The sequence below is a fragment of the Podarcis liolepis genome (genome assembly GCF_965112155.1).
Source record: "Podarcis liolepis genome assembly, chromosome: 12".
In the NCBI taxonomy this organism is placed as follows: domain Eukaryota; kingdom Metazoa; phylum Chordata; class Lepidosauria; order Squamata; family Lacertidae; genus Podarcis; species Podarcis liolepis.
Window position 1 is genome coordinate 42,828,359 of NC_139563.1, and position 26,894 is coordinate 42,855,252.

At 45.7% G+C, this 26,894-nt stretch overlaps 1 long non-coding RNA gene across 2 annotated transcripts; it reads left to right on the forward strand.

Annotated features, from left to right (window-relative positions):
* Positions 1-16,414: 16,414 nt before the first annotated feature.
* LOC310690085 lies at positions 16,415-25,117 on the forward strand. 2 transcript variants are annotated; one of them, XR_014517881.1, is made up of 3 exons: positions 16,415-16,543; positions 18,718-18,784; positions 23,752-25,117. It is a non-coding gene; the product is annotated as an uncharacterized lncRNA (long non-coding RNA). The 2 variants fall into 2 exon arrangements; XR_014517882.1 differs by having other exon boundaries at positions 18,722-18,784.
* The last annotated feature ends 1,777 nt before the right edge of the window (positions 25,118-26,894 follow it).

The following is a 26,894-nucleotide window of genomic DNA, read 5'->3' on the forward strand; positions in this document are numbered from 1 at the left end:
ATTCTGCTGAACAATTAACACCAAATACACCTATGTAGGAGATTATTTTTCCAGCAAACCTAAACCCTTGCACATTCGCTTGTTCTTTACCTTTGCCAATGGTTTAGTTAACACATCTGCTACATTTTCTTCACTTGATACATAAGTACATGAGATTATATTGTCTTGTACACAGCAACGTACATTTTGGTATTTTACAGAGATATGTTTGGAACGCGATTTGAAACCCTCTGTTTTACTTAAGGTTATACAAGCTTGATTATCAATGTAAACTTGTACTGGTTCTCCACAATTTACATTTAAATCTGCTAACAAATGCTTGAAATAAATCACCTTGTTGCACAATTCACTCAATGCGGCGTACTCAGATTCCGTTGATGACACACTTACAATGTCTTGCTTACGTGACCGCCAGCTGATTAAAGCTCCACCGACCATTATGACTAGTCCTGTGACAGATTTTCTATCTGGCAAATTTCCCCAGTCACTATCACAGTAGCAACTCAACATTTCGTCCTCGGAAGAATTTAATTGTAACATATAGCCAATTGTCTGTTTGAGGTACCTCAGAACTTGTTTTACCCCTTTCCAGGCATTTAGTGTGGGTTTTGAGACCAATCTACTTAATATGCCTACTGCGTAGCTAATATCAGGTCTGGACCACTGTGCTAGATACAATAAACTTCCAATTACAGAATGATATACATCAGGATGTTCAAATTCAGGACTCTCATCTATATGAAGTGTTTTTATGAAACCTGGATCCATAGGCACCGCTGCCCCTTTGCAATCCTGCATCCTGTATGTAGTCAGTAGTTGTTTAACTTTGTTCTGCTGACTAATTAGGCAGCTGCCATGTTGGGCCCAGCACACTTCCAACCCTAGATATGTCCTAACCGGGCCTAAGTCTTTTGTACACCCACCTGCAGCCTACAATCTTTGCCCCCTCAGGCGCTGCCACTGGTGTAAAAACCTTATGCTCATTCAGAGAGGACATCTCTTCCTCCATTGCCTGTTTCCAGAGCTCTGCCTCCTCTTTTGGTAACTTTAACACCTCCTGAAAACTCTTGGGTTCTGCAATCACACTAAACACATTTGCAGTATCAGGAGAAAAACGCACCGGAGGCACTCCTTTGTTTTGTCTTTTAGATCTTCTGGGAGAAAATTTTTCTTCTGACCCACTTTCCTCTTCAGAACTGCGACCTCTCTTTTGTTGCTTAGCCACTGGTCTCTGGCTAACTTCACTTTCCTGAGAGCTCTTATCTGAACTTTCCTCCCCCTCAGACTCTGACTCCCTGTGTCTACCTTCAGAGTCATGAAGCTCCTGGGAAGGTTCAAACCAAACCTCAGTATTGGCATGTAGTCTCTCCCAGCCACTATGTTCACAAAAACTGGCATTCCTGGAGATCACAATGCCATTTGTCCCTTCTGCAAAGCGGAAACCTTTTCCCAGCTCCTGGTAACCCACAAACACTAGCTGTTTGGTCTTAGGATCTCCCTTCTTCCTCATTTGTTTCGGAATTAATACCCAGGCTTTTGATCCAAACACATGCAAATGGTCAATTTTAGGTTTTTTCTGAAACAATTTAAAGTACGGGGTTGTACCTATTGTTTGATGAAAGAGCCTATTTTGGAGATAACACGCAGTGAGCATGCTCTCCCCCCAATAAGACATGGGCAAATCAGCATCCTCAAGCATGGCAAACATCATATCTTGTAAAGATCTGTTTTTTCGCTCTGCAACGCCATTCTCCTCTGGGGAAAAAACGTTCGTTTTTCTATGCCCAATGCCACGCTTTTGTAACCAATCTTTAAAAGCATTTGACATAAATTCGCCACCTCTGTCCGTCTGTATCCTTTTGAGTTTAATGGACAGAAATCTTTCCACAGATGCCACCCAGCCTTTAAACTTAGTGAACACGTCACCCTTATTCTTCATGGGAAAAACCCAAGAATAACGCGTGGCGTCATCCACAATTGTTAGTGAAAAGCGCGCTCCACCCCTGCTTACAGCAAATGGACCAATTACGTCCATGTGAACCAGCTGTAGCGGTGACTCACTAACTCTGTCACTTCTGGGGTAAGAGACTCTGTGGGTTTTAACCTTTTTACAGACATTACAATCAAGGTACTTGTTACAACTCTTTAAATTACCCCCATCAGCCAATTCAGACATTTTTAGTACACTTTTCCAGCAAGCATGCCCCATTTTCCTATGCAATAAGTGCACACAGTTGTCATGTATAGCTTTGTTATTCACTGCAGGCTGAGATTTACTGACTACTGCTGCAACTTGAGATCCTGCTTTAAGCCAAAACAAGCCTCCCTCTGACTTAGCAGTGCCTAAAATCTCACCAGCCTTCTTAATCATGCAACTGTCTCCTTCAAAATACACTTTAAACCCAGCTTTTAGCAAACAATCTACAGACATCAGATTGCTCCTTAATGACGGCACACAAAGTACATTTTGCAGGCATTCACGAAGACAAGGAACAAAAACTGCACCCCCCGAAATCACTTCGGAAGTACTTCCGTCTGCTAGAGCCACCTGGCTGCGCTGTGCTGAGTTCTTGGAAACAAACAATTCATCTGAATTTACGATGTGGCGAGACGCTCCCGAATCGACCACCCAGACCGCTTGTTTCTCATCAGCAATCTTGACCTCGCCGGTCACCAGCTGAGCCGACTGTTTTCGTTTGAAGAATTTCTTTTTCCGCTGCTGCTGCTGATCTCGTCTCTGCTCCTGCACCGGCAACTGAGACTTGACCAACTCCGGACATTGTCGTTTTAGATGCGCTGAAGACCCACATCGGAAACAACGCCTAACAGCAAACGCTGACTCCTCACCAGTACGCTGCTTTTGCTTCACCTCTGGCACGGCATGAGAACTCCTTCCAAACCGCCCGCCTGTAGAAGCCTCTGCAGCCAACGACCTTTCTTGCCTCTTCTGCCATTCTTCAATCAAACGCCCAGTAACGTAACTGACTGATAAATCACGCTCCTGTATGCCTTCTAGAGACAAAACTAAATTATCCCAGCTTTCCGGGAGAGAACTCAAAATAATAGCCACCTTCTCCTGCTGGTCTAGTGCACAGTCTCTTTCCTGTAGCGCAGAAAACTTTAACTGTAAACTGTGTAGGTGTTCCTGCATTGTAACCCCAGGCTGTAACATTGCCTTGTACAATGCCTTGCGAATGAACAGCCTGGAAACCGCTGTCTCACGCACATGGAGTTCTTTAAGTGCTTGCCACACACCTCTAGCTGTCTTGATTCCCCTCACATACGGCAACTGGGAATCTTCCAGCCCCAAGACAATTGTGGCCCTTGCTCTTTGGTCTTTATCGAGGTCTTCATCATCAGGCTTCGCAGGAAACTTACTCACCACTTGCCAGAGACGATCCCTCTGCAGCACTGCCTGCATGCGTTCCGACCACAGCAAGTAATTGGAGTCATTCAGACGCTCAAAAGCCATCTGAACTGGTTGTGAGGCCATCTTGAGAGCGATGTCCCTGGAACCCGGAACCAGCTACTCACGACCACCGAGAGAGAAAACAGGAACCACAGCACCCAGCACTCACACGCTGCAGCTGTTGTCCTTGTGTCCGCTGCGTCACCAGCTCACCACGGTCAGGAACCAGCCAGTGTCCATCTGCTGCACCAACAGGAACAACAACTTCTGGAACTACTGGAACCAACGCCGTTGATGCTGACACCACCGCAACTCAGGCTGGCAGCACAATGCCCATAACCTCATGGAACTTTGAAGTGTCAGGCATAGCCCTATTGGCTTTAGCCCAAACGTAGTAGAGTTTTCCTGCACAGCAAGGAAGCTAGTTGCGGCAGTAATGACTAGTCAGCTAGACTCAGAATAACTATTTACAGGATTTATTAAAAGGGAAAAATAAAACCAGCAGAGTTTCTGCATACAAATCAAAGCAAAATAAATCCTCTCTTTCTCTCTCTCAAAACCATACACAGCACTTCTAACTCCTAACACACCTCAAACCAAACTGTGCTAGCAATCCTAGATAACAGAGTTGAGTGCTGCTCGTTAACCAATCAGAGTGAGTAGTTTCTAGGTCAAGCAGACCTGGGCTTTCTGCCAAGAGTAAATTGACACCAGCTTGAGTTAATTGGTGAAGCTAGAATCTGCAAGTTTCCCACGAGAACCAATTAACAGAAACTGAACAGATAATGCTTTTAAAAATGCTTTGGGGTAAATAATAATAATAATAATAATAATAATAATAATAATAATAATGCTCTAATAATTTAGTGCTAATGTGTGTGTTTTTTAATTTGTCATTTATTTAAAATATTTATTTCCTGCCTCTCATAATTTCTCAACTGTCCTAACTTTTCTGATATTAGGTTTTTTATTGTTTTATGTATTTGAAAGTTTATATTATATCTAGGTTTTTTAGGCCAAAATTCAAGACTAATTGTTCAACTTTGTTCTTGAGGATAACAGACTTCACTTAAAAAAAATTCTGCAAACTATTCCGAGATAACAGACTGGCTGTAATATGCAGTGGTATAAGTAATACTGAATCAATTCAAAGCTGTGTATATTTTACTGGTTTAAATGAAGCTATGCCATTCTTTTTCTGACTGTGGATTGAATCTGGTTTGCGGAGAAACACAATAAAATGCAGGATTTCTTAAGAAACTATAGGATAGATATAGGAGAGGTGTGAGTTTCGGCTAACGCCATGTGTATACCACTTCCCAATCCAGGAAGACTGCTGCTCCTTCTTGGTAGAATGAGACAATCTAGCCTTTTTCTCTAAAGCACTTTTCATTTTCAACAGTATGATACACTGTACTGTACTCCGTGGGAAAGTGTTACAATGTAGGCTTAATAAACGAAGCCATCGGAAAGTTGATGAAGCCAACATGCCCTCTGCTGGAAATAATGGAGAAATTAAAAAGGAGAGCATTCAAAATGAATGGCTTTTGTTGATTTTTTTTAAATAAAAAAATTCCCTTCAAGAAAATCTGAAACAAAATACAAAAGGCATGAGGTAAGAAGACACTCACTAAATCAGACCAAAGGCTCATTTAATCCTGCAACCGTTTTCCACAAGGCCTGCAGCTAATTCTCCACAGAATCTCAGATATGCGAGACACACTTTCTCCCTTCAGCATCATATAAAGTGGGGAGGAGGCAGGAGCCAGGAAAGCAGCATAAATGTGGAAGGAAATAATATTTAAAAGGTAAGCGCTGCCCCTGTGTGGGAGATGCAGCAGGAACCAACAGGGAATTTTGTTCCGGGTGACATTCCCCCGGCTAGTACAGCCATTGTGGGAAGGCAAAAGGAAATGTGCCCAGCAAGCCAATGGCTAAATTATAATAACAGCAATTTTATTTGATTTACTGGAAACTGCTTTTATTTGATTTTACAAATACAGTCATACCTTGGATCCCTGGGACTCAGATGTTTTGGCTCCTGAACACCGCAAACCCAGAAGGGATTGTTCTGGTTTGTGAACGTTCTTTTGGAACCCGTGTGGAACGTCCGGCGGGTCTTCCGCAGCTTCTGATTTGCTGCAGGAGCTTCCTGCAGCCAATCAGAAACCGTGATTTGGTTTTCAAACGTTTTGGAAGTCGAACGGACTTCCGGAACGGATTCCGTTTGACTTCCAAGGTACGACTGTATAGAGTTATAACAATACCAAAATACATATCCATAGATAGAGATTCCTCTGAATCTTGAATCTTCCCACCATCCCCTCGATGGGTCCTACTGTCAACATTTTCAACTGCATATAATTTCCTAATCTGTATTTTTAATCTGTCCATATCGTCCATGGTGTTTGTTACATTACAAGTGTTGCTAAAATCCTGCCAATGTTTTCATTTGCTTACAACAGTCTCCTAAATAAGTTATAAAAATTTTCCCATTCTTGAAGTTTTTGTATTCTTGGTTCCTGAGCTTTCTGATCAGTTTTGCCATTTTGGCATAATCCAACATTGCCATTCCTCTCTGGTAGGGACCAATTTTATTATTTGCACCCCGCCCATCTGATTGGGTTGCCCCATCCACTTTGGGCGGCTTCTGACAGATATAAGAACACAAGAAAACTCCTCTATGCCACAGGAGCAGCAAGGATCCTAATTGCTATAAACTGGGAAAAAGAAACTGTGGCAACAAAAAAGGAATGGCAAGATATACTGTATTGAACTGGCTAGGTTAACAGAGGCAATTAGTGATCACGCTAGACAAGAGTTTCAAAAAGCATGGGGAAAATGCAGAGAATACTTCACAAAACAGGGCCCTAAAATACATACCTGGACTTGTTTCGATTAATGTCTGCAAGAGACTTTGTGGATATTAGAAAAATCTGAATAATTATTCATAAAGAAAACAGTTTATAAGAAGTAAATAAGGAGGCCAGATACAGGATAAAGGAAGTCTTTTATCTGGTTGTTTGTATTGTTGTATGTTATACTCACTGTATGTTATGTTCATGTTTAATGAGGGTGGATTTGTGTATTGGGGGCATTTGTATTATGTTGTAAATAAAATTCCAATAAAAATGGAAAAATGGGGGGGGGGAGAACACAATAAAACATCAGGACAGCATCGTGTGCAGAGTCTCAACTCAGGGATTCGTCAAGACCTACTTTGCAGAAGCCATGCTGACTCTGTTTCAGGAAGACTTGTTTTACTATATTCTGAGTAATTGTATCAATGTTTTCCACCAGTTTCCCCAGGACAGACATTATAAGCTAGCTGGCCTGCAATTTCCACAACCCCTCCCATTCCTTTTTAAAAGTTAGTATTATATTGGCCACCTTCCAGTCCACTTTGCCAATTAATGCCTGGAGCTTTTGTCTCTTGTCACTAACGCTTGCCTCGGCTCCTCAGCTTTCCCTTTCTGAGAAAGTTAGTTCACGCACAGGGATCTGCCCTGTGTCTTCCACAGCAAAGGCAGATGGAAAGAATTCATTCCACTTCTCTGCCTAAAACCTCACTTATCAGATCAGCTTAGAGGGCAGCAAAGGCATTCGGATCAGGAGATAGTCCATGAATCCTTTGGGCTTACCTCTTTAGGCGCTCAATCCTGCCCAGCCCCATTAAATATAGCAGGACTTACTTCTAAGTAAACATTCGTGGAATTATACTACATATCTTCAACCTCAGCTGTAGCCAACTAAAGTACATATATCGTACATTTTGCTCCTGTTTATCTCCAGTGAAACTGTAAGTTTCCTTGCGCTGTACTGATTAATACTCAGGAACACTGAGCTAAGTGGCTGTACACGCAACACTGGTGGAACAGAAACATGAGACTGAACAGCAGCTCAAAATGACAACTATTATGTATCATTGCATGCCACTACAATCTCCGAGTGATGCAAGATTCCATGGGTTCCAGGAACTTACCCAGGGCCTTTGGGGAAAGAGGCACAGAGGGGACTGTGGTGTCTTTATGATATATGGTTTATTTACACATATATACAACCTGAGCCTGAAATGGAGGGGCTTGCAGCATCAGCACTCCAAGAGGGTCGCTTCTCCCATAGCTGCAGTTTAGGATTGAAGCAGCCATCGTGCTCTGACCCTCTCTCCAGCTTGCTGCCTTTAACACAGTGCAACCTCCCCCCGCTGGATCACATCACAGAACCGCTCTCCATAGCTTTCTTAATGGGTCATTACCTTCTTTTTCTTTTCCTAATGGCTCATCTCCCAGACGATTACCTCATCAGGAGACTGGCCTGGCTTAAATTTTAATCCTTGCTGGATCCAGGGGTTCAGGAGGCTTGATTAAATTCTAACACCCAGTTAGAAAACTGTGCATGAGGAAGACTTTGATGTACTTGGACTGACCTGATGAAGGGTGACGAAACAGAGATTTTACCCGGATGTCTTGTTGTCAGAGTCCTCCTCATACACAGTTTTCAACTAGAAAATTTAACACAGAGAATCGACCCTCTGGACTTCAGTACAATATAGTTGAACTTTTAGAAGTGGAGATATTGAATAGTAATATGTAGGATTGTATATATAACTTCAAGATTGACCAGAGACTGCATAGACTCTGTGTGTGTGTGTGTGTGTGTGGTTTAAGCTCATACCAATTGGAATATTAGTACATGTTATAGTGATATTTTGTGTACAACATATTTAAAATACTCTTTTTTTCCATTTACAGAGTTGTGCTTTATGAGTTTTTTCTCTCTGCATTCCTTTGTTGTTTGATAAATTCTAACACCAACTGGACCCAGGAATTTAGGGTGTCTAGCACCAACAAACTCATAACAGTATTCAAGATCCCATGCCTTTGGAGACATGGTACAGTGGTACCTCAGTTTACAAACTTAATCTGTTCCGGAAGTCCATTCCTAAACCAAAACTGTTCTTAAACCGAGGCATGCTTTCCCTAATGAGGCTTCCTACCGCCAGTGCCCTTCCACTATTCGGATTCTGTTCTTAGGCTGAGGCAAAGTTCTCAAACCGGGACATTATTTCTGGTTTTGCAGAGTTTGTAAACTGAATCGTTCTTAAACCGGACTGTTCTTAAACTGAGGTACCACTGTAGTTAAATGTGATCTTTTAAAAGAAATGGTTGGTGGTATTTACACAGAAGCTGGATGAGAAACACAGTGACATTGATTACTAGCCAGTTCACATAGATGAGGTCCAGACACTGGCACTGTCTTGTTATGTGCATTTAAAGCATATGTGCTTATTAAGGTGAAATGGTCCTAAGGCAGTGAATATTCATGGCAAATTTGGGGAGAAATGTTTTGATTTTTGCAGGTATGCTGCACTAAAGAAAATCTCAGAATCTCCAGATCACCCCAAATCTCACTGGAGGTCCCTGTTTTTTTAGGGTACTTTGATGAGATCCCACTTTGCCTCTGACAGACCCTGAATATGTCTGAATTGACCCACTTTGGCTCTTGATTTGGGATTCATCTGAATCTGATGCACACCCAGGGCTGTCTTTCGCATATGCGCCGCCAGGGGGCAAAGATTTGCCCAGCACCCCCAAATTAACTTTGTTGACCTTTCTTTAGGGGGGAAATCACTCACCTGTAACAACGACGCAGCCGGGGAAAACTGCTTTTGTTTCCTGACTCATCGGGAATATTTGATGCTACGGAGTAACAGAGCGATGGAGCAGGGGGGCGGCGACTTTTGCTCCATTGCTTTTCACTGCCGCTGATCAAGAGGGACCAGTATACAGTGGGTATACATTTTGCGCCCCCCAGAATTTGGCACCCGGGTGCCCCGCACCCCTTGAACCCCCGGGTAAAGACAGCACTGTGCACACCCCTATTTCCTACTCTGCTTCGCATGTCCTTGAGGCATAGTAGAATTTGTTGTAATACAGTGGTACCTCGGGTTAAGAACTTAATTAGTTCTTAACCTGAAACTGTTCTTAACCTGAGGTACCACTTTAGCTAATGGGGCCCCCTGCTGCCGGCACATGATTTCTGTTCTCATCCTGAAGCAAAGTTCTTAACCCGAGGTACTATTTCTGGGTTAGCGGAGTCTGTAACCTGAAGCATCTGTAACCTGAAGTGTCTGTAACCCGAGGTACCACTGTATATAAAATATGGGCACCATTTAGGGTATCCTGATGTTTTAGTGCTCCTGTTTGCTAGGGAATGTTTGAAAAGTGTTGGTGGAGTTAAAAAAGGTTGGAGATTGGAGGGGGGATGCAGAGGCTTTTAATGTCCTCCCATCACTGGGAAGATGTTCAGGAGTTGAAGAAATGAATGAGAAGATTTTGAGCATGAGAAGAATTGTGAAGGGGGTTTATTGGCGCTGCCTATTTCACCCTCCTCCCCATGTGGGGAAGATAATTTATTAGGCTGCAACTGCAACCTAGCAAATATTTTCAATTCAGTATTACTGACCTAGCAATATGTCCCGTCCCCCCCCCCGGACACACACCATTTTCTTTCCTTCTGTCTTCCAACAAGGGCTACCTTTTGGCAACAAACCCTATTGCTGATGCAAAAAGACAATGATTCCAACATTAGACTCCAAAGCACATTGTTTATTTTAAAGGCAGTGTATGCTGGAAAAATAGTAAAGGACACAGAACAGATAAGGACAGGATAATACGCTACTTCCTCAAAGGACTGACTAGAGAGTCCCCATAAAATAATTTCTTCTGATTTAAGCTCAACCTGCAATGCTCAAAAGAACTTTCCCAGGATCCCATGTTCATAGTTAAAGGACAATGCGAGGCTTACACTTCTAAAAACTGCTCCAAAGTGGGGGTGGGAGAAGATGTCAGTTTCAGTTTTTCACTTTTACAGTCTTCAGTTCAATTCTCCGGATTTTTTTTAAGGCCTCATGAAAATTCATCATTGTTTTTGGTATGAATTTCTCCCAGGATACACATTTTTATAGGCAATTTTGCCCAATGCAAACATTTTTGCAAAGCAATTTCCCTTAATATAATGCATTTGTATGTTATTTTCACACACATACACACACATATGCCTTTATATTCACGTTTTACCCTAGGATATGCATTTTGGTTACGTGTTACTTGGCTGCAGAATTTGGATATGTGCAAATTTCGAATAATGGCTGACGTTTTAGCAAATGGAGATTTGTTAAGTTCACCTTCAAGTGTGAACTGAAACAAATTTATCCCCCATCTTAGCTCCAAATTGCAATTGGGATCCTCAAAGGCTTTTGTCTCATGCACAAGTCATCTTGAAGAAACAATCAGTAAAAATAAATCTAGTCTCGAGAAAATTCTTTTTTAAAAAACGGAAAGAATACAATAGGAACTGAAAAGAATGGAATCTTGAGAGGGTTTGAGGGAAAGAGGTCAGGTAGTGGGGGGGTGCTGTGCTATTTTAAGACTTCAGAGATGATGTGTGAACGATGAAGCAATTGTATGTTTGCTGAAGGAACCTATCCAGAAACAGAAAATGTCTCTCCCTGTAATCTGTGTGAGGTAATTTCTAAGTTTCGCAGACAATTGATTCCAAACAATCATTTTCACTGACTTTTCCCTCCCACTAGATGGCAGCAAAGCATTGCAACTAGCGAGGGAGGTAAAACTAATAATAATACGTAATAACAAAAACCTTTTGAAAATGCATCATGTAGAGTTTACGTATACTGTATACATACAAATATACACATTTCCCCCTGTCCTCTCTCTTTTCTCCCTCCTCTTTCCTCCTTCATTTCTCATTCTTTCCCCCTCTTCTATGCTGTCCTCTCTCTCTCTCTCTCTCTCTCTCTTTCTTTTTTTTTTACACTATTTGTATTACAGTGGTACCTCGGGTTACAGGCGCTTCAGGTTACATACGCTTCAGGTTACAGACTCCGTTAACCCAGAAATAGCACCTTGGGTTAAGAACTATGCTTCAGGATGAGAACAGAAATCGTGTGGCGGCAGCGGGAGGCCCCATTAGCTAAAGTGGTACCTCAGGTTAAGAACAGTTTCAGGTTAAGAACGGACCTCCGGAACAAATTAAGTTCTTAACCCGAGGTGCTACTGTATTATTAGCTTTCTTTCTATACATCTCTTTTTACCAACTTTCCGTTTTTGTACATGTCTTTTGAATTTGCTTATACTAACATCATTTCTAATGGATTGGATAAGGTATGTATGTAACCACATCTAATGAAATGTGTGATTCTTCAGCTTTTCGTTATACAAGCAACGCCACCCACCCACCCCCCAAAAGTGATCAGGCAGTGCTAAGATATCTGAGCCACATGATGAAAGCATTTATCCAAACTCTTAGGAGAAGATCCTTCCAGTTGTGTGACCAAGGCAGGAGCCTGGGCTTAGCATGTAAGTTGTGTCACACAGCTATAAAACAGGAGGTGGGTGATTTTTTTAGAGTGGTGGGCTGCAAAAGGGTGCTGAGGGTCCTTTCCTGCGGCTACCCAAGCAACAACACCAACCCTTTAAGCTTCTCTAAGCGGGAGGCCGAGCAGAGGAAACCGCCTGGAACTTCTTCCATCGCTCTAAGAAGTTCAGTGGGGCTGGGGCTCATGAGAAGATCTTCTCAACGGTGGCTCAAAGAATGTAGAGCCAGAGGATATGGGGAGCACGGCTAGTTCACCAGCACTCAGCGCTGCAATAATGATAAATAGTGGAAGGCGAGAGGTGCAGGGCACCAAATTTTGGCATCACACTGGGCGGCGCTGAAAATTTAAAGCACAAGTCCGCCACTGGTAGAACTCCCTCCCCACAGAGGTACATCTAAGCATCATTCCTTTACAGCTTATGTCCATCTCTTGGGAAATTGAATAACTGATTTGGGTGACCTCCCTATAATGCATTTATAGACTGATTTTTTAAACTGTTTGTTGTTTTATATGTGTGACCTTGTGACCTTCTGGTGAAGAACAGGTAAGAAATGCTACCAATAATATGAATACTACTAATACTATGGGACACAGGTGGTGTTGTGGTCTAACCCACTGAGCCGCTTGGGCTTGCAGATCAGAAAGTCAGTGGTTTGAATCCCCGCGATGGGGTGAGCTCCTGTTGCTCTGTCCCTGCTCCTGAAAACCTAGCAGTTCGAAAGCGGACCAGTGTCAGCAGATAAATAGGTACCACTCCGGCGGGAAGGTAAATGGCGTTTCCATGCCCTCTGGTTTCTATCACAGTGTTCTGTTGCACCAGAAGTGGTTTAGACATGCTGGCGACATGATCCGGAATGCTGTCTGTGGACAAACGCCAGCTCCCTCAGCCAGTAAAGTCAGATGAGTGCCGCAACCCCATAGTCGCCTTTGATTGGACTTAACCGTCCAGGGGTCTTTTACCTTGATCTTTACTATTAATACTACCAAAACTACTACTAATAACAATATGAACACTACTACGACTAACTAATAATGCAAGTACAGTGGTACCTCAGGTTAAGTACTTAATTCGTTCCGGAGCTCCATACTTAACCTGAAACTGTTCTTAACCTGAAACACCACTTTAGCTAATGGGGCCTCCTGCTGCCGCTGCGCCGCCAGAGCACGATTTCCTGAAGCAAAGTTCTTAACCTGAAGCACTATTTCTGGGTTTGCGGAGTCTGTAACCTGAAGCGTATGTAACCTGAGGTACCACTGTAACTCAAAAGAGTCAATGTTATCCCTAGTGTTCTTGACCCCCAGGCTTCAGTTTCATACAATGAGTCCCCAGTAAGCTCCTTAGGTACTCTGGGGTACTCTTAAGTTACACAATCCTATATTGTTTACCAAGAGTCCACTCATTTTCCAACTGTCAGTCCTTAAGTAGCCAAAGCAGCACGACCCACGCAAAAAAGGAAGATATCAGCAGACAAAGGGGGACACCAAGGTTTTCAGATGAATAATGAATTTTTGAGGAGGGAAATGGATCCCCTAAACAGCCCGATACTGACTGACTGTTGCAGGGCAGAATTGAAAATTATGGGGGGATGGAATGCAATATCCTGGAAAAGGACATGGCTGGCTGGCATCCTGAATAAGAGCACTCCAGACTGCACCATTTTGTTGCAGGTTACACTTATATGACCAAAACTGGAATCCTTCCAGTTTCTAAACATGCATTATTAGATAAGCCATAAAACAATTCAACTGATGGATGCCACCCTGTAGATTGGTCTATAGATTATGAATTTCTCCAGTTTAGGTAGCTTAGGTAGCAGCAAGCCAGACCAGTACAAATCCATAAAAGTAGTGCTTTTTTCTGGGTATCCAAAGGGTATGCAGAAGAAAAGCATTGCATAAAAGCACCAAAAAAGCCCAACAACATTAAACAACCAAAGGCTCCATAATCCTTCTGAATCACAACACGCCCTTCCCAATCTCCTGAAGTTTCCACGTGATCTGCACAAAGCAAAACAACTCCAGTAAGTCCATTTTAACCCAGACCCTCCTCGCTAACCTCTGGAGCACTGACAGGTACATTTGTAAAGCCAAAGGGCATAAACACTAAAACGGTGTAATCCCCTGCGACAGACAAAGGCAGTGTCTGATTTGCTTCCATCTTCCAAAGATGCATGCTTGTTGCTGTGTGGTACCTAAATCTAAGGTGTTAATGTACCTTCAGAAATCTCCGGAGTTGTTAACCCCAGGCAAAAGATCTGTATCTTTTAGGGCTGCCACTCTTAAATGTAACCTATAAAACCTATTTTTTTCTACTAGAAGAAATGGACATTACCTCTTGGGCTGCAGTCAAGGTAAACAGCATGCTAAGGACATTGGACAAAAGAGGACTGGCTTCAGGGAAGTGGGGATTTATCAGAAAGAAACCTTTTCTTCCTCATTTCATTATATGTGGCTGGAGTGTTGAACATTTTTCAACTACAGGGCCACATTGTGGTGTGGTGAAAGCTTCTCAGATCTCGATGTAGCACCACAGAGTTGAGATTGTAGATTGGAGATAATCCCTAAAATCACAGAACCGCAGAGTTGGAAGCGACCCTGAGGATCATCTAGCCCAACCCCCCGCAACGCAGGAATATGCAGCTGTCCCATAGGGGGATTGAACCGGCAACCTTGGTATTATCAGCACCATGCTAATACACACAAGGGTGGCGCTGTGGTCTAAACCACTGAGCCTCTTGGGCTTGCCGATCAGAAGGCGGGCAGTTCAAATCCCCGTGACAAGAGTGAGCTCCCGTTGCTCTGTCCCAGCTCCTGCCAACCTAGCAGTTCGAAAGCACACCAGTGCAAGTAGATAAGTACATACCGCTGTGGTGGGAAGGTAAATGGTATTTCCTTGTGCTCTGGTTTCTGTCGTGGTGTCCTGTTGCACCAGAAGCGGTTTAGTCATGCTGGCCACATGACCCAGAAAGTTGTCTGTGGACAAACGCCAGCTCCCTCGGCCTGAAAGCGAGATGAGCGTCACAACCCCATAATCGCCTTTGACTTAACCATATAGGGGTCCTTACCTCTAATCCAGGGGTCGGCAAATTAAGGCCTGCAGGCCGGATCAGGCCCAATTGCCTTCAGGAACCTGCCAGTGGACTGTCCATGGATCGGCGTGGGGATTCTGTTCGTTTGGGCTGTGCCATTTCTTTCCCTGCACCATTCCGCCCGTCCCCCCGCCTCTCTGTCACACACACCTCCTCCCTCCCTCCTCCTGGCTTCTCCTCGCCCTGCCTAGAGGAGGATGAGGGCTGGGCTGAGCTGGCTGAGCTCCATTTTAAGCAGCCCCTCTCCGGAGCCAGCCCTTTCGTGCCGCTAATCTTCCCTCTGCCACCACTGCTACCCTGGTGCTCCTCTGGGCCAGAGAGCGGAGTGGACGAGCTCGCTCTGCCTACCCATGAGAAGAAGCAGCAGTGGCGGCGGTGGCGGCAGCCCCTGGGAAGGTAAGCGCAGCGGCTGGGGCTGGGGGGTAGGACTACTTGTCCCCCTCACCTCTTCTTCCAGCTACCCCCCCCCCTCGGTGCCACTTCTCCAGCCCGCCGCAAGGTCTGAGGGACAGTGGACTGGCCCATGACTAAAAAAAATTGCTGACCCCTGCTCTAACCAACTGAGCTCAGATAGAAAACATCTCTCTTGCTGTTCTTTAGAGAGGATCTCAAAAGGTACTATTTGCCAATTGTAGCGCCCTTAGCAGGCAACAGAGCAGAAGGTGTAGTAACCTCGTGCAGATTTATTTAGGGCTTTGTATGTTAGTAGCAGAATCCAAAATAAAAAATAAAAATGGCTTGGTGTCTGATTGGCAGCCAGTGCAACCCCCTCAGCGCTGGCAGGATATGTGCACGATAAGGAGCACCAGCCCTCATCTGGGCTGTGGGGTTCTGCCCCAGCTGCAGCCTTGAGACCAGCATCAAGGGAAGCCCCACATAGATTACAATACAAGATTCCAGGCAGGGTTCCCCCCCCCCCGCCGTATGAAAGCAAAAATAGGCAGGTTAACCAGGTTGATCAGCCAGGTAAACAGGCACAGTTCTAGGAAGACAAGCAGGCCAGGTGCCAAGAGGGATCAGAAGGAAACGGCAACCAGAAACGAGGTGGAGGATTAAACCAGCAGCACCTGCTACCTGAAGAACCTGAACTTCAGGTGCATGCCTGGATTACCAAGGATCAGGGCTTTTTCATAGAATCATAGAGTTGGAAGAGACCACAAGGGCCATCGAGTCCAACCCCCTGCCAAGCAGGAAACACCATCAGAGCACTCCTGACATATGGTTGTCAAGCCTCTGCTTAAAGACCTCCAAAAAAGGAGACTCCACCACACTCCTTGGCAGCAAATTCCACTGACGAACAGCTCTTACTGTCAGGAAGTTCTTCCTAATGTTTAGGTGGAATCTTCTTTCTTGTAGTTTGGATCCATTGCTCCGTGTCCGCTTCTCTGGAGCAGCAGAAAACAACCTTTCTCCCTCCTCTATGTGACATCCTTTTATATATTTGAACATGGCTATCATATCATTCCTTAACCTCCTCTTCTCCAGGCTAAACATGCCCAGCTCCCTTAGCCGTTTTTCAGCCGGAACTTTCCGGAATTCAGTTCCGGCACCTTTCAGGTCGGCGCCGTTGTCATTCAAGAGAACGAGGGAGGTGTTCGTGACGAGTTCCGGCACCTCTTTTTCTAGAAAAATAGCACTGATTCCTGGGTAAGCTTCTTTGTGGACCCTGGGAAATGCTCTTCAAAGCAAAAGTCCAGCTTCGTTTAAGCAGCTTTAGTGCAAACAGATCTGTTCTCTGAGGCCTACCTGAGTCTGGCTGACCAGGGCTAGAGTGAGAAGGAAGTGAGCCCTGAGGAAAACCTAAAATGGCTCCAGATTCTGGTCTGCTAGGCCTAGTAGAAAACATGGAGTGGACTTTTCAACATTATAGTGGACTGGGTTTGGTGGGCCGCTGCCTTCTTTATGGAGGTCCGAGGGACGATAGCAGAAAGCTGAACATCGCCTCACCTAGTTTCCCCCTTCTTATTGTCATTGTTTTCCTGCCATCGTCTCTTCAGAGGATTTCTCCTGCCCAGATTAGGATTTAATTGTATTCCTAGTGAGTCCCTTCTGGTTGTACTCATTCTTTCAGATGAATGTTTCATCAATATGATTAGGATCACATCTCCAGTCTAGTTTATTCAGGCAATCCGTTGTGACAGCTCAGAGCATAATACTCCCTCAAGGAACTATTTGATACCATCCCTATCATTTTATTCAAATCGTAGTTTGCATTCCACACTGGCAGTATAATGTTCTTCTCCCCTGGATTATATTTCATGAAATCCAGCAAGCACTAAAATCCTTCCCAAAAGGGATGAGATTAATATTTATATTAGCCGACATCATCATATTATTAGCATACGGGGATATTCTGCCAGGCAAGGAGGGGAAGAAAAGGCTGTGCGTGGTCATCATCAACATAATCATAAATCTCTGAAGAATCAGGCGCAAAAGAAGAAAGGAAAAAAGGAATTGAAAACGTGGCAATGTGCAAGGCTGCCTTGTGAAAAATGAACTTCTGCCCACAAACATAGATTTACCTCAGTAACCAATAACTACACAGAATGTGGATTTTATCACTGCTGCTTCTTCCAGTTACATGAAATCCTAAAACATCAAGTTGATTGTCCCTGTCCAGCTCCTTCCCCCCATCATTACAGATGCTTAGTATTCTACAGTATCTCTGGAACCCAATGGGTATTGTCCTATTCTGGGTGAAATCCAAAATGTTGGTCACCATCTTTAAAGACCTGAATGACTTGGACCCACAATAATTGAAGGACTGTCTCCTCCATGTTGTTCTTTATGAACCTGGTACCTTCCAGATGTTTTGGACTACAACTCCCACCAGCACCAGCCAGTAGCACACTGCTTGTAGTCCAAAACATCTGGAGTGCATGAGGTTAGTGAAGACTGCCCTATAGGAACGTGCCTATTCCCTTAGGCCAAGAATGGAGAACTTCTGGCCTGACAGCTCCCATCTGGCAAGGTCAATTGTCAGGAATTATGGAAATTATAGTTAAACAAACACCTGGAGAGCCAGAGGTTCCCCACGGGTTTAAGAAGTGATCCCTCTCTGGGCTTTTGTGTTTTGATCCACTACTAATTCGTGTGACTGTTTTTTATTATAGTCTTTGCTTGTATTTTTAAAATTGATTATTGGTAATTAATTAACTTCTGCTGATGCAAACCACTTTGTGGATTTGCTTCTGGAATCAGAAAAGATATAAATCCTCTGATAATCAGAGAGTTCTTAACCACATATGGACAAATCCTGTAGGCCACACATATCTGAGATACTGTCCTTCCCACTCTCTGCCATTGTGCTATCCACTGAACCTTCTCTCTGATCCATGGCCTGGTTCTCCCAGAGGAGGAAAACCAGTATCTGGGCTGCAACGCTTCAAACTGCAGGTGTGTGCTCACACGATTAAGTGATCTTTCACACCGAAATAAATACATCCCAATGCATAGAGAATTAACGTATCAGCCTGGAATCTGGTAATCTAATTTGTCCACCTGAAATCTAGGAGGAGTATTGCTCCCCACCCAAAGGTTTACCACAAGGATGGGAACCTGTGGCCATCTATAATTTGTTTTGACTCTAGCTCCCATCAGCCCAAGTCAACTTAGCCAATGGTCAGGGAAGATGGGAATTGTCGTCCAGCGATATCTGGAAGGTCACGGGTTCACCACTCTTGGTTGAACACCTCAGTGAAAGTTTGGCCTATATTGCCTTTGTTGCCTTCAAACCCCCTCCTCAATTAAATGCTGTCAGTCTTTGGCATAAACTATAGTTTCAGCTGACTTGTATTCTCTCTGTAATGTTTCTCCCACAGGAAGGAAGTCACCATACCCCGCCAGCTAGTGGAAGAGAGGACATGCTTAGTTCAGAAATTCTTACTGGTGAGTGGATTGTCACTGGGGGCTGGTCTTTCTCTTTCACCATGACCTGCCTTGCAGAGTTGTTGAAGATATATAACAGGGAGAGGAAAGAGAACTGTGTTTACCACTTTGAACTTATTGGGAACAAGTGCAGGATAAAAACTAAATAATTTTGCAGAAAATGACCTTCCATCCATATAAAACTGGATTTAGAATTGCACCATAGCCTTTCACACATGCCCAAAATTGGCACGAGAGAGGCATGCTTACTCACATCTAGGTATTTTGAGAATTGCTTCATCTGAATGAGGTGCAAAGTTAAACCTTGGGCATACAGAGTGAAAGCTGTATGGGTGTTAGCCTCATAGTCATTATACTGTGCTAGGGAGTGGGTGGCGCTGTGGTCTAAACCCAAATCCCCGCGATGGAGTGAACTTCTCTTGCTATGTCCCAACTCCTGGCAGGCCGGCAGTTTGAAAGCATACCAGTGCAAGTGGATAAATAGGTACCACTGTGGCGGGAAGGTGAATAGCATTTTTGTGCACTCTGGTTTCCGTCACGGTGTCCCGTTGTGCCAGAAGCAGTTTAGTCATGCTGGCCACATGACCCGGAAAGCTGTCTGTGGACAAAGGCTGGCTCCCTCGGCCTGAAAGCGAGATGACCGCCACAACCCCATAGTCTCCTTTGACTGGACTTAACCACCCAGAGGTCCTTTACCTTTTTTTTTTTTTTTTTACAATTATACTGTATTTTCTTGTGACTGCAAGCGATAGAAGAAAATACGCAGCAAATAGCAATGTGTTAATGGTATCCACTGAGCAAAGGTCCTGCTTGTTTGATACACCCACTTTTACCTTTTAGTTGTGTGTACATTAAGCTACAAGTTTATTATTGCTTCTAACCTATCGTGTAGCTATTTATTTATTTCATTTATATCCCACCTTTTCTTCCAAGGAGCTCAACAGTAGCATACGTGGTTCTCCCTCCCTCTTCATTTAATCCCCATAAGAACCCTGCGAAGTAAGTTGGGCTAAGAGGCAGGCAATAGTCTAAGGTCACCCAGGTAACTTCATGGCCAAGTGGAGTTAAATCCAGGTCTCTTGGTCCTAGTCCGACACTCTAACCACACCACCACACTGGCGTATTTCCCCCACCAATGTGTCATAAACTTCTGTGCTTTTAATTTGATGGATAAGGAACGGTGAAGTTGCTCAAACTTATGAAACCATCTGCCTTCACAGCCTTCTTACCTACCTGGGGGTGGGGAAACAATATTGTTAGGAGTAAAGGTAAAGGACCCCTGACAGTTAAGTCCAGTCGTGAACTACTCTGGGATTGTGGCGCTCATCTCGCTTTACTGGCCGAGGGAGCTGACGTTTGTCCGCAGACAGTTTTTCTGGGTCATGTGGCCAGCATGACTAAGCCGCTTCTGGTGAAACCAGAGCAGCACACGGAAACACTGTTTACCTTCCCGCCAGAGCGGTACCTATTTATCTACTTGCACTTTGAAGTGCTTTTGAGCTGCTAGGTTGGCAGGAGCTGGGACCGAACAACGGAAGCTCACCCCGTCATGGGGATTCGAACTGCCGACCTTCTGATCGGCAAGCCCTAGGCGCTGTGGTTTAGACCACAGGGCCACTCGCGTAAGCTTAGCTGATGGGGTTGCATAAGGAAAACATGGTGGGGCAGGTCAGCGGCTCATTCACTCTCCAGCATCCTGTTCTCACAGTGGCCAACCAGTTGCTTATGGGAAATCCACAAGCAGGACCTGAGATTAGACACACTCTCCTCTCCTGCTGTTCCCAGCGACTGCCATTCAGAAGCCCACACCCTCCAGCAGTGGAGGTAAAGCATCAGGGTAAACAGAAGCTATTGTAGCAGAAAGCTGTGCTTGCTATGTGTGCTCTTGGGCACTAGATGGCGTCACCTTTGTTTTCTTTGAGGTTCTGGGACGGTCCGCTGCCCAGTTAGCAGAGCTTTCATACTGTATCTAAAAAGAAAAACTAGAGCAGCATTTCTGCTTTCTTCCACACACAAAAAGGCAGAGGAAATAAGATCTGCTCCAATCCTGGCAATGCCATTTGACCCTTGACCCATTTGAGGCGCTTTTTGATAGTTTGTTTTTCAATCAAGCAATGCATAAAATGTATGAAATAAACAAATGACTGTGTTCTACCATTGCTTCCTACTACAGTGGTACCTTGGGTTACATACGCTTCAGGTACAGACTCCGCTAACCCAGAAATATTACCTCAGGTTAAGAACTTTGCTTCAGGATCAGAACAGAAATCATGCTCCGGCGGCCCGGCGGCAGCGGGAGGCCCCATTAGCTAGAGTGGTGCTTCAGGTTAAGAACAGTTTCAGGTTAAGAACAGACCTCCAGAATGAATTAAGTACTTAACCCGAGGTACCACTGTACTAGGAAAAGGTCTTTGGACACAGAGCTCTTCCCAGACTCACTCTAAGCTCCTTGCGGTCATTAGAATCAGGGTGTTTCCAAATTGGTGCTTATCCTTGGGCCAGAATTTCTCATGCATGCAAGTTTTTCTCAGTGCCCACATGACATCATTTGCATGCACTGGAGCATGCGGAGGGAGGGCACACACTCCTCAGGATTCTTTCCTGCACACTTTCTCCAGAGTTTCCCCAGAAGCCAGTGGCTGACTCATCTCCTTTCACTCCGATTGACTCCAATCGGCAGGAAGGATATGAAGACCTTGGCTAAAAAGCTCCTCCTTCGTCCCACTTGGAGGCCTCTAGGATGCTGGAGACAGAGACCCTGCTGCAGAAATAGTAGTGTATCTTTGACACACACCCCCTCCACAACCCTAGGCCGCCACACCTGTGTGAATGCAATGCCCAGTCATCTTTGAGCATTGGCGATGTTGGCTGGGGCTGATGGAAGGGCAACAAGTACACCTTAAAAACTAACTAGGAGTTACTAGTGAGTGATTCTCTTCCATTGGGCTAGATTCGGACTTACATCTGGCTGAGTACACATGCATAGGATTGCACTGAAGCTGTAATTCTGCGAAAGGAAATAATTCTGGGAGCAAGTCCCATTGAACACAACTGTACTCACTTCCAAGGTGATGTGCACTGGATGGTGCTATTTATTGTGGCATTTGTGGCCAGAGAGCTTATGCCAAAACCAGTCTGTTCCTCCTCCGAGTAAAGGTAAAAAAGCCCTGGACAGTTAAGTCCAGTAAAAGGCGACTATGGGGTTGTGGTGCTCATCTCGCTTTCAGGCCTTGGGAGCCTGTGTTTGTCCACAGACAGCTTTCCGGGTCATGTGGCCAGCATAACTAAACCGCTTCTGGCGCAACAGTACGCCGTGATGCAAACCAGAGTGCACAGAAACACTGTTTACCTTCCCGCCGCAGCGGTACCTATTTATCTACTTGCACTGGCATGCTTTCGAACTACTAGGTTGGCAGGAGCTGGGACAGAGCAACGGGAGCTCAACCCATTGTGGGGATTCAAACCCAGGGGCGTCTTACCCATAGAGGCGAGTGGTGCAGGGTGCCAGAGTGCCAAGTTCTGGAGGGTGCCAGGGAAGAGGTGGAGGTTGGCGCGGCGCCTCCCAGCATCAACTCGCCGCCCTCGCCCACCTCTCTGAAGCAGCGCTGTGTCCAGAGCCTCTGCCTCTTCCCCACCAGAGGAGCCACTGACTGCCTCCTCCAGCCCCACAAAGCTTGCCATAAAAAGCTGGGCAACTCTGGGAAACGGGGGTGGGGGCGCCGGAGGGATCTTTGCACCACGGCGCCGGATATTCTCAAGATGGCCCTGTTCGAACCGCCAACCTTCTGATCAGCAAGCCCAAGAGGCTCAGTGGTTTAGCCCACAGCGCCACCCGCATCCCTTCCTCCAAGTACTGTAAAATAAACAGGCTGTGCCCACTTACTGGGAGGAAGCCACAATGAACATGAAGGGATTTACCTCTGAGTGGCTGTCCAGATGATTGATTTACAGCACACCTCCCCCTCCTGATGTTCAGACACCCCCCCACCTTTGTGGAGATTCCCATTCTTCACTTAAATATTTGCATATTTGTTTCCATGCAAATATAGAAACTTCTTGCTCTCAGGGAAAACTAACCGCAATGCTTTGTATCTCCTTACCTGGGAATGAATTCTATAGAACTCGGCATGTCTTACATTTAAGGAAACATATAGATGATTGCCCTCCCCCCATTTTTCATTTCCAGATAGGGGTTTATTGCAGGATCCATGCTCCTCATTACTGAAAGTTGCTCTGACTCTTTTTGCAGTTATGGGTATGAAGGTATCAGTTCATACCCCTCCCCCGCCACCCATTTAACCTGGATTTACTGTCGTTAATGACCCAATTGGGATATTAAGCCCCTGTCTGGAAGTACTCCAAGGAATTGTACAGTACTTCATTTTTAACCTCTGGCTGGCACTCCTTCAGGCCTAATCTTATACTGTATATGTCTACACAGCTAAGTGTGCATAGGATTGCAGCCCAAGCCTAACCCTACGGGACAGCCTCTCCTGGTATGTCCCACAGAGGAACTTACGGTCTTCAAACAAAAACATCTTGGAGGTCCTGGGCCACAGGCTGGGCTCAACCAGAGCCAGGGCTTTTTCAGCTGTGGGTCCGATCTGGTGGAAGGCTCTGTCACAAGAGACTAGGGCCCTGCGGGACTTGACATCTTTCCGCAGGGCCTGCAAGACAGAGCTGTTCCACCAGGACTTTGGCCAGGGCACAGCCTGACTCCCTCCTTTGGCAATCCTCACAGAACTCTAGCCCAATGGTTGCCATTAATTTGATTTGAATTAATTTTATAATGAAATGATTTTAGAATGTTGCATTATTTTATTGTTGTTAGCCGCCCTGAGCCCGGCTTCAGCTGGGGAGGGTGGGATGTAAATAACAATTTATTATTATTATTATTATTAAGAGTGGTAGAGCATCTGCTTTGCATGAAAGATGTCCCTGTTTCAAACTCTGGCCTCTCTATTTAGGACTGCGGGAGATTCCCTGCATGGAACCCTGAAGAGCTGCTGCCAGTCAGTGTAGACAACACTGGACCAAAGGTTTGACTTTTCAGTAAAACACAGGAAGCTGCCTTATACTTACTGAAAAGAAACAGCCCAATCCAGTATTGGTATCTACTTAGAAGAAATCCCCATTAAGTCCTAGATAATGTGTTTAGCAGGCTTTGCAAGCCCAGGACCCCCAGATGTTGTTGGATTATAACTCTCCACCCTTTGCTGGCTGGCACTGATGAGACTAACAATCCAGTGACATCTGGAGGCCACCAGATTGGCAGAGGCTGGGGGTCTAGGATTGCAGCCTCAGTTTATTTGAGTGCGGTGGGTTTTACCGCTTGCTAAAAGTGCCTGTAGCTGAGTCATATGCAGTCATATGCATAGCTGAGTCACTTGGGCCCACAAGAGTTTAATGGGATGCAAATGTGAGTTTCATCCTCCCAAATGTACAGGAATGTGAGTTTCATCCTCAGAGCATTAAAAAAATGGATTTTTAAAAAACCTCTGCTCTGGGGCCTCAAAAATTAAATATGAAAAAGGCCAGGGAGGAATAAATGGAACAGTAGGATTTTTTAATTTAATACTCCTGGTTGAGGCACTCTGAGATATATTGGGCAGTAGAGGGTATTTAAAGTATTATTATTTAACCACATTTATATACCGCTTATTTTTTGTTTATTGGTTTTATTTATATACCTGCAGGTCTCAGAGAGAAACCCGCAAACTTGGGGTCTCCAGCTGTTGTTGGACTACAGCTCCCATCATCCCTGACCACTGGTCCTGCTAGCTAGGGATAATGAAGGGAACTGTAGCCCAAAAACAGCTGGAGACCCAAGTTTAAGGAATACAGCATCTCCAGGTCAGGTATGGACCCTTTGGAGGTCCCTCTGGTTTCGGTGGGGTGGGGCATTTTAAAGGTTTGAGGGAGAACAGTCTGTGTCGGATCAAAGAAGCTGAAAACTTGAGGGGTAAAAAAACTAGCCAGCCACCTTTCAGAGAGAGCAGAAGGATGAACCAGTCAGACAGACAAACCTGGAACTAGGCCGGCCAGAAGTCCCTGGTGCGCGGTCCTGCCATTCCAGGCAAGCAGCCTTTACTGCTGCCGTGGAAAAGGCTTATTGTGCGCGGTCTACTCGGGAGCAGGTGCTCGATGGCGCTCCAGGGCGCGCCCGGTTTGAGGGAGGGAGAGAGTGGCGGCCTGCCTCGGCTGGCAGCGTGGACGCCTCGGCCTGGGAGACCCACGATGCGCTCGTGACTTTTCGCACAAAGTCTCAGGAGTCCCAAAGGGCACGTTTCCCAGGGCCGGAAGTTCTACTTTAAATGCGCTTGGGGAGAAAGATCGGAGGAGGAGGAGGAGGGAGGGGCGGAGCAATCGCTTCCGAAAGGAAGCCTCCCAAGGCTGATTCCACCAAGGGCCAACTGGCCTGATAAAGGATGCCTCTAAACCAGTGTTTCCCAACCACTGTTCCGCGGCACACTAGTGTGCCGCGAGATGTTGCCTGGAGGGAGGCGGGCGAGTCGGGCGGCGAGAGGCGGGGCGGCGGCGGCGAGGAGAGGCCGCCCAGCGCGGGGCTCTCGCCGTCTGCCTGCCTGGCTGCCTGCGAGCTCGGCGGGCAGCGCCTCCGTCTGCAGCGCCCGCCTCGCAGCTCTCATTCCCTGCCCCTGCCAAAGCTCACCCAGCCAAGCCGCGCTCTCCTTCCTGCCTCGCTTTGCTGCCTCCTCCCCCCCACCCCCAAAGCTTGGAGGTTCCCCGGCAAGGGGGAGGGAAAAAAATTGAAACTTACACTTTTGTGCGTCCCTCCCGGCGTGACGCTGCGCGCTGACGTCACGGGGCTGTAATGGTGGTGTGCCTCGAGATTTTTTTCATCAAACAAGTGTGCCTTTGCCCAAAAAAGGTTGGGAAACACTGCTCTAAACCGCCTCCCCTGCGGACATCCAGTTAATAATAATAAATGGAAAGCGTAATGCCGGTGGTCAACAAAAGAGGTTTAAAGACTCCCTCAAGGCAAATCTAAAATAAAAAAGTAGTATAAACACCAACAGCTGGGAAACACTGGCCTGCGAGCGCTCCAGTTGGAGAACAGCCTTTACCAAAGGTTTCATGGGCTTTGAAGACACAAACTCAGGACGCAAGGGAGAAACGCTCTAAGAGGAAGGCACATTTGGGAAACCCTCACCGTGATCCACTCCCACCCGGAAACCTGTGTCCCCACTGTGGAAAGACGTGTGGATCCAGATTTGGCCTCCACAGTCACTTAAGGACCCACTGTTCAAACTGTGTTTATGGAAGACAATCTTACTTGGCTACGAGTGATCGCCAAAGAAGAAAAAGAATTTTATTATTTGTACCCCGCCTTCTGATGGGGTTGTTCAAGCCACTCTGGGCGGCTTCTAACCTATACAAAAACAAAATAAAAGATTAAACTTTAAAAAGCTTCCCCGGGGCCCAGAGGAGCCGAGATCTGCTGCTCCCTTCGCGAACTGACGCCTGGCCGGCCCCCTGTACGAGGCAGCGGATCCTGCGCGGAAAGGGGCGCAGGCAAGCGCACGTCCTTAGACGTGCTCCTCAGGGGGGAAATTCTGGGACTGGGCACCAGGCGGGGAGGGGACCGGGTCAGGGGCTTTCCCGCAAATGGGTTTAAGATGGGATTAAGTGGTCCTCTTTGACTTGACACGATTAAAAAAAGCGCGTGGTTTTCTCCATCCCTTGCGACTGGAAACCTGGACGGCTTGGAGAGGGGGGGTGTGCCCGTGTCCTCGTCGCTTGTTTTCTGTTGGCACGTTTAAAGCGTACGGCTTCCCACCCCAAAGAATACAGGGAACTGTAGTTTACCCCCTCACCGAACTACAATTCCCAGCACGCTTAACGTACTACGCTTCCCAGCATTTTATTTTTATTGACCTTACTCGTGTACTTGGCTGGCCTCAATTAACGCTTTAAACGTATGGTGCGTATACAGCCTGTAAAGAACGATTTCCGACGGGGACCCCGGAGACGTCCAGTTTCTGGACGCCCCAATGGCGGGGTCTCGTTTCCCTCTCGCTTGATAGAGACGCGCGCCTGAGAATCAACTCGCGCGCGCTGCGCGCTCTCCAAAATCCAGATGCGTCTGTAG